We start from the raw sequence: 8,603 nt of genomic DNA, 5'->3' as shown, positions 1-8,603 counted from the left end.
ATATAGAAATAACAATGGAAACGAGTAAACAGGAAATCCCGAGCGATCAAAACAGCTTCCAAACGGGTACAGAAACAGCCAAACGGGTTGCCAGATCTCCACTCCGATTCACCAGTCACCAGTCACCTACAGCATTCTTAATACCTATTATGGTTCAAAACTTAATGGAATGTTATCAATTCGTAAAAGTAAAGAATTTAAATTCAAATTATTCTTAAGTAAGATTTGGAATTCCGCAAGGCTCTATTTTAGGACCATTATTATCTATATTATACATGTTACCGCTAGGCACAGTTATAAGAAACCATGACATTAATTTTGACTGTTACACAGACGACACGCAATTGTATATTTCAGCCAAGCCCGATGACAAACACAGATTAAAGAAAATAGAGGACTGTGTAAAAGGCTGGATGTTGCGTAACTTCCTCTTTCTCTAGTCTATTCACTTTAAATACGCATCACCGGGGTCTACGGATGTCTAGACTTAGGTTTTGAAAACATCCAGAGGGGAGGCCAAACTTACCTCCACCTTAGCCCAGAGGGCGTCACTCCTCGGGTTTTACATTCGCATCACCGGGGTCTATGGAACTCATATTTCACCTCCACAGGGGAAGGCAGAGCTTATCACTACTTTAACCCAGAGGTGAACCACTCCTCGGGCTTGAAATACGCATCATCGGGGTCTACGGAACTCATATTTCACCTCCACAGGGGAAGGCCGGGCTTATCACCACTTTAACCCAGAGGTGAACCACTCCTCGGGCTTTAAATATGCATCACCGGGGTCTACAGATGTCTTGACTTAGGTTTTGAAAACATCCAGAGGGGAGGCCGGGCTTACCTCCACCTTAGCCCAGAGGTGTGCCACTCCTCGGGCTTTAAATTTGCATAACCGGGGTCTACGGAACTCATATTTCACCTCCACAGGGGAAGGCAGAGCTTATCACCACTTTAGCCCAGAGGTCATCACTCCTCGGGCTTGAAATTCGCATCACCGGGGTCAACGGTTCTCTCAACTTAGGTTTTGAACACGGGGGCCGGGCATACCACCACCCTTAGCCCAGAGGTCATCACTCCTCGGGCTTGAAATTCGCATCACCGGGGTTCTGCGGATGTCTCGACTTAGGTTTTGAACACTTCCAGAGGGGGGGGCCGCGCTTACCACCACCCTAGCCCAGAGGACGTCACTCATTGGGCTTGAAATTCGCATCACCGGGGTCTACGGATGTCTCGACTTAGGTTTTGAACACATCCAGAGAGTGGGGCCGGTCTTACCACCACCCTTAGCCCAGAGGGCGTCACTCCTCGGGCATGTCACTTTGCATCACCGGGGTCTACGGATGTCTCGACTTAGGTTTTGAACACATCCAGGGAAGTTGAGCGGACATTCCCATTATTTCAAGCCTATCGGGAAACCACTCCCTTGGGCATAGCATTTCGAATCGTTGTTACCCAAACTTATGTCTGATTTAATGCCTTCCTAATGTCCCGACGGGACCAGGCTGAGAAACCATATGCCCACAGAATTCAAGGCATCGGAACCTCGTTTGTGTGACCGATGTGATGGAAATCTGTTTATATAAATGATTCATAATCAAGATATTCAAGAGATATTTAATCAACAATGGCCACGCATGCTTGTGTAAACTGAAATTTTCTTATTCCTAATTCTCTGTGTGAGACCACAAATTATATAGGGGAGTACCCTCCTCCCCTATGCCCACCACCGGCTGGGGCCCGCGCCCCAGATAACCAGAGGTTCAGAACATTTTCCCAAGTACAATTTTCACCCACTGCGAGACCTGGACTGCTCCGGAGGGCCGGGAGGGTGTTAGGCATTTGCCTTCCCCCGACAAATGTTTGAGTGGACGGGGTGACTTTCAATGGATCGCAGTTTATTCACCCGCTCTGCCACTTACGACACCCGCACTCCGAATCAGGTCGTTTACGAGTCATTTCACACCAGGATCAAGAGACATTTGCTTTCAGGAGGGAGGTGGACCGAGGCGTTCATTAGCCCCGGTCCGGTTCCAGTGTCATGCGGCTCTCGCCACCGGCGGTGGGGAGGAAACCGCCTCCCTCCGCGGCTATCCAAGACCAAGCTCACTGATGCTGGGCACGGATGTATCGCTCCTAGGCGCGATTCCGACTTAGAGGCGTTCAGTCGTAAGCCCTCGGATGATAGCCTTGCACCAGTGGCTGCACAGCCAAGCGCGAGTACCATGTATCCGAATCTGCGGTTCCTCTCGTACTGGGCTGGATTACTATCGGAGCAACGGTCAACATCAGTAGGGTAAAACTAACCTGTTTCACGACGGTCTAAACCAGGGGTGGGCAATTATTTTTTCCATGGGGCCACATGAGAAACAGAAAATATTGTGGAGGGCCGGCCAAAAAGCTGATCTCAATTCTGCATAATATTAACTGTACTTCTTTGTAAAAAGCAGTAAATAGCATTGTTTTGACAAGCTGGTAAGAGTATATGTTATAATTAAGCAATGAAAACATGAGGTTGCCTTCCAAAAAATGTAATTTATTCAAGCGAATTTCACAAAACAATGGGAAAGGCAATTAATCACTAAAACGGCATCATAAAAACACGCTAAACATGCCAATAAAAATAACCACAATACAATTAAAAATCACAAAGCTGGTCTTGGTTGCTGCATCCCTGGATGTGTGAAGCTTGGTAAAAAAGCCTTGCTGCTTTTGCAGTTTAGCTAGCAAAGCTTCCGATGTCCGCGCCCTTTCAGCATCAGTCACATTCTTGTATTTCTCCCCGTGTTTCGTCTCGTAATGCCGACTCAAATTGTAGTCCTTAAACACGGCGATCTGCTCCCCGCAAACTAAACACACGGCTTTACCTCTCACTTCAGTAAATAAATACTTAGCAGTCCAATTTTTGTTGAAAACCCTGCATTCGGCATCTACCTTTCTTTTTTTAGCATGAGCAGACATTTCTGAGGGCTAAAGTCGTCTTGTGACTTAGTGACAACGATCAAATCACGCCCATGCCTCAATATACGTTTTGCGTCATCATGTACGTAAATAAAAATCAACTTCAAAATAAAAGCAATGCAGCTTCAGTCCATGCATCAGGTAAAATAAGAAAATATGTTTATTTTGTAATTTCCAATTAACGTTACACAGGCCGGTCAGAGTCAATCAAAGGGCCGTATGCGGCCCGGGGGCCGTACAATGCCCAGGTTTGGTCTAAACCCAGCTCACGTTCCCTGTTAGTGGGTGAACAATCCAACGCTTTGCGAATTCTGCTTCGCAATGATAGGAAGAGCCTACATCGAAGGATCAAACGGCGACGTCGCTATGAACGCTTGGCCGCCACAAGCCAGTTATCCCTGTGGTAACTTTTCTGACACCTCCCGCTTAAAACCCAAAAAGCAGACGGAAGGATCGTTAGGCCCCGCTTTCACGGTCCGTATTCATACTGAAAATCAGGATCAAGCCGGCTTTTGCCCTTATGCTCTACAGGAGGTTTCTGTCCTTCCCTGAGCCCGCCTTAGGACACCTGCGTTACGCTTTGACAGGTGTACCGCCCCAGTCAAACTCCCCACCTGTCACTGTCCCCGGAGGGACTCGCCCCGGGCAGGGACTCAGTCGAAACCAGGCTGGCGCTCCTTCCCAGTGTAGTCACTGCGTTAGAGTCTTTAAGCCATCCCATCGTGCCATCGACCGACACAGGACTGGTAGGTTATATACTCGTCCACACGTCATTAGGGACGGCCGTTTTGCCGTTACCTCATGGGCCTAAGGGTCGGCGATCACCCATGATATGCTACCAGAACAGTTCGTCCATTCAGCTAGGAAGCTTGACCTATTCACGCCTTTGCCTCTAGCCTCATAGATCGACTGTCACCAGCGCACACCAAGAGAATCAACTCGTCCTTTGCCCAAGAGGATGGGTTTTCACCCTACCTAATAAAGTGCGGGTCGGAGACCCCCGCCCAAATTCAGCCAACAGCCTTCCGGGAATAGGTGACCAACACCTGAATCTATCGAGAATAGATCATACCAACCCACGAAAGAGATGTCCCTAGAAGAGACATCTCCTCCTAGCCAAGCGCCATCTTTGCCCTCGGAACCTATAGGGTTTGTGGAATGCCATTCGGAACCTATGGGATGCCCTTCGAGACCTAAGCAACTTCGGTGATCGAACACCAGCTAGGGACGTTGCACCCTGAGGGGCTTGCCATAGTGGTGGTCCCCGCCCTAGGGAACCAGCACTTGGGTACCCGCGCTACAACCTGCTAGCGCAAAGTATCCCCCGGGGAGACCTGGCTAATGTGAATGGTCGGTCAGTCCGTCACATGGGAAGCCTCTCTTAGCCGCCCTGACTGCACAGGACGTTGCCCGGTTTTACCACGAGGAGGTGGAGGCACACAATGCTTTGACTCAGAGTCCCTGGAGCTGGGTCTCCCACCCTGCTCACCTTAACGAACTCCGGGGTTTATTTACATAGTTACCCCCGCCGTTTACCCATGCTTGGGTGAATTTCTTCACTTTGACATTCAGAGCACTGGGCAGGAATCACATTGTGTCAAAACCGTCCAAGAGCCTTCACAATGCTGTGTTTTTATTAAACAGTCGGATTCCCCTGGTCCGCAGCAGTTCTAATTCGGCTGTTGGGTGCCGGTCGAGAGAATCGCTTCGGAGCTGCCGCCCCCCCCGAGGCGAGACTCACACCCGATAGATCCACGAGGCCTCGGCTCGTCGCACCCGGCTCCAGTCACACCGCTCCGGTCCGGTCCTCCCAAGCCCCTACGGCCGGCGACGCATCTGCACACAACTCCCGAGTCTTACCCCCCACGTCCGAATGGGAGAACGGAAGGCCGCGCTCGCGAGTGTGGCTGGGACCCAGCGATGGGCCTCGGAGCCCGGCCGACTTCGGGAAGGAAGGGCCGAAGATGAAATGCAGCGGAGGTTCGTCCCCTAAGGACACACCCCCACCGGAGTCCCATCCACGACCGCCTCCCACCGTCACCGACCGAGTCCCCTAAGCACCGCCGGGAGGGAACACCGACTTTACGGATCTGTTTTGCCGACTTCCCTTACCTACATTGTTCCAACACGCCAGAGGCTGTTCACCTTGGAGACCTGATGCGGATATTGGTACGGCCTGGGGGAAATTCACTATACCTCCCCCGGATTTTCAAGGGCCGATGGGGAACGTCCCGGCTGCCTCACAGATGCATGCGGCGCCTTTCAGAGCGTTGAGCCCATTTCTCGGGACAATCCCATTCCAGGGCGCTCCAGCTCTTTAGCAAGGAGAGAGAATCCTCCCCGGGGTTCCCACCGACGTCTCCGGGTTCGTTTGCGTTACCGCTATGAGAGCGCCTCTCGGCACTCAATCTACCCGCTCCCAGGTTCGGGGATATTGGCCCGATCCCCTTTCGGTCAGTGAGAGGCAGACGAGACCATCGCCCCAGCATTTCCGAACGGCGTTTGCCTATCCCTTAGGATCGACTAACCCACGGCCAAGCGTTGTCGGCGTAGAACCCTTCTCCACTTCGGCCTTCAAAGATCCCATCTGAATATTTGCTACTACCACCAAGATCTGCACCCGCGGCGGCTCGACCCAGGCTCACGCCAGAGGCTTCAGCGCCACCGCGGCGGCCCTCCTACTCGTCGTGGCGTACGGTCCGTGTTTCAAATTGGGGATTGTGACACCTGCGACGGCCGGGTATGGGCCCGACGCTCCAGCGCCATCCATTTTCAGGGCCAGTTGATTCGGCAGGTGAGTTGTTACACACTCCTTAGCGGATTCCGACTTCCATGGCCACCGCCCCGCTGTCTATATCAACCGACACCTTTCCTGGGGTCTGATGAGCGTCGCGTCGGGCGCCTTAACCCGCGTGTTCGGTTCATCCCGCAGCACCAGTTCTGCTTACCAAAAGTGGCCCACTTGGCACCATCATTCGATGCCCGGCTCCGAGCCTGCGAGCCGGGCCTCTTACCCATTTAAAGTTTGAGAGTATGACGAGGCCGTTTCGGCCCCGCAGCCTATAATCATTGCTTTACCGGATAAAACTGAGTTTGGTGCCAGCTATCCTGAGGGAAACTTCGGAGGGAACCAGCTACTAGATGGTTTGTTAAGTCTTTCGCCCCTATACCCAGGTCAGACGACCGAATTGTACGTCAGGACCGCTACGGGCCTCCACGCAGGGTTTTCCCTGGCTTCGCCCTGCCCAGGCATAGATCACCATCTTTCGGGTACCACCGCGTATGCTCTTGCTCCACTCTCCACTCGGTGGAGAGCAGGCCGGTGGTGCGCTGTCAACCCACCATGGACGGGGTGTCTTAGATCCCACCTCAGCCGACGCGCGCCGGCCTTCACCTTCGTTGCGCCTCTGGGGTTCAAGCCCTTTGACTCGCATACGCGTTAGACTCCTTGGTCCGTGTTTCAAGACGGGTCGGTCGGGGTCCGAACTTAGCCGCTGACCTTAGGCGATTGGGTGCTCTGGGCCTGGATCACCCCCCGTATCGCCGTAGCGGGCCTAGCCCGGGGCGGAGGAAAGCCCAATCGGCCCGCTTCGACCGAACGATCATCCCCATCCCCATCCCGAAGGAGGGGAGAACGCGGAAAGGACATTGCTCCACAGCCCTGGCGTTATTGGCGAAGTCGGAGCGAGGGGCTGTAGCGGAACGCCCGTGTCCGGGGCCGTGTGGGCCCCATCTCCGGACACACCTACCTTCACCCTCGGGCTCTTCCAAGCCTAACCGGAGCCGGTCGCCACTCACCACCACGCGGGGAAAATGCACCTGACGGGTCGAGCCTTCATACGCCTGAGAGGCCCGAAGTCGGGAGGCGAAGCTCAGGGCCGAGCAGGGAGTGGGGTCGCCCTCTCTCTCGCCCGGATGAACTCGCCTCCAAGTCATGGAACCACACGAGCGCGGGCCGTCCGCCCGGCTGAATCCCCCGGGGCGGTCTTTTCGGTCCCCCGACCGTTTACCTCTCAACGGTTTCACGCTCTCTTGAACTCTCTCTTCAAAGTACTGTTTTCAACTTTCCCTCACGGTACTTTGTTCGCTATCGGTCTCGTGCCGGTATTTAGCCTTAGATGGAGTTTACCACCCACTTTGAGCTGCATTCACAAGCAACCCGACTCCGGGAAGCCCGATCTACCCGGCGGGATGCAGGACGATACCGGGCCTTCACCATCTATGGAATACACTTCCTTGCAAAACTTGGTCCCACGTCCGCACGGAGACTAAACGGACTTCTGTACGCTACATTTCCCGGCCCACCCCGGTCAGGGGAAAGAGGGATTCACCGCTGGGCTCTTCCCTCTTCGCTCGCTGCTACTAAGGGAATCCTTAAGTTCAGCGGGTTGTGTCGTCTGATCTGAGGTCGCGCTACGAGGCTGTTTTGCGGGGCGCGAACCCCCCGCCCACTCGCCGTATTACGGTGCCCTCCCTCCAACGGCGGGAAGCCCAGCGGGGAGAGACGAGGACGGATGGGACCCGGACCTAATGGCTCTCCCTACGTCCGGAGCTCTCGCCACACGGTGGTTTAAGAACCGAGTCTGGGTTTAGGAAGACGAAGGGCCGTCCGAGGTGGAGGCGCTGCGAACTTCCAGCCGCGGTCTGGGAAGACCGATCGATGGGTAAAGCGACCCTCAGACAGGCGTGGCTGCGGGATGGACCCCCACGGCCGCAATGTGCGTTCGAAATATCGATGATTTGTGTTCCGCATTTCACATTATTTAACGCAGTTTACCGCGTTCTTCATTGATGCACGAGCCAAGTGATCCACTGCTAAGAGTTGTATAATTTTGCCCGCCCTTACGGACGGGACTTTGGTTTAAAGCCTTTTGAACAACAGAATTTAAGGGTTTAGGTTAGGTTCACGTCCCTTGGATGAGATGGAAGGGATTCATGAACAAAGGGAATTTTATGGTCGGGTGACCCTGGGCTGGGGGTCATTAAACCCGGCTTGGCATCCAGATGGATCACCTCGGTGGTGCCCAACCTTCCCTTTTACGTGTTAGGAGACCAGGACACCCGGGGGTGTAGACCGGTGGTGCGCTCCCAAGTCCCCACGGAGGGTGAGGCTGGGTGGAGATCCCACCTGTGTTCCGCATCCGGGACTCATCAGCCCCTTCAACTCGCGCACGGGTCTCAGACTATTTATACGGTCCGTCTTTCGCGAAGCCCAGGGAGGTGCCGATATACACCTCCCGATCCCTGCATGCGCTCTTAAGCTCTGCTCTAACCCGAGAGGGAAAGAGTTTCGCCCGTGGTGCGCTCCCGTCCCCTGGGGGTTACGGAAGATCCCAACAAGGCCAGCGAACACCGGCCAATGCCCTGGGGGTTGCATTAGCCCCTTTGACTCGCGCATGCAGAATTAAAGCCTTTAACGATCAATGGTTTGGTTTAACAACCGGCGGGCGGCTCCGTTACCACTCGAGACCCCCGCGAGTTGGGTGGTGGCCGGCAACCTATGCACCCAAAGTCGGTCCTCCCATAACCCCGAGTTCCGAGGTCGGCCCGCGCCGTCCCCCCCGGAGGGAGACTCACGTTAGCCTACGACGAAATCACAGACCTGTTATGGCCCTGAATCTCATACGACTTTGCCTCGCCTC

The 8,603-nt window shown here is 54.0% G+C and overlaps 1 non-coding gene and 1 pseudogene across 1 annotated transcript; both read right to left on the bottom strand.

Moving 5' to 3' along the window:
- Positions 1–1,855: 1,855 nt before the first annotated feature.
- Positions 1,856–7,372, bottom strand: LOC136706186 (28S ribosomal RNA; annotated as a pseudogene).
- A 259-nt stretch (positions 7,373–7,631) lies between these two features.
- On the bottom strand, positions 7,632–7,785 carry LOC136706188 (5.8S ribosomal RNA). Its single transcript, XR_010804130.1, has one exon. It is a non-coding gene; the product is annotated as a 5.8S ribosomal RNA (ribosomal RNA).
- Positions 7,786–8,603: the final 818 nt, after the last annotated feature.

Source organism: Hoplias malabaricus, chromosome 8, assembly GCF_029633855.1.
Source record: "Hoplias malabaricus isolate fHopMal1 chromosome 8, fHopMal1.hap1, whole genome shotgun sequence".
NCBI classification, from domain to species: domain Eukaryota; kingdom Metazoa; phylum Chordata; class Actinopteri; order Characiformes; family Erythrinidae; genus Hoplias; species Hoplias malabaricus.
This window is presented reverse-complemented; position numbering and strand designations above follow the sequence as displayed.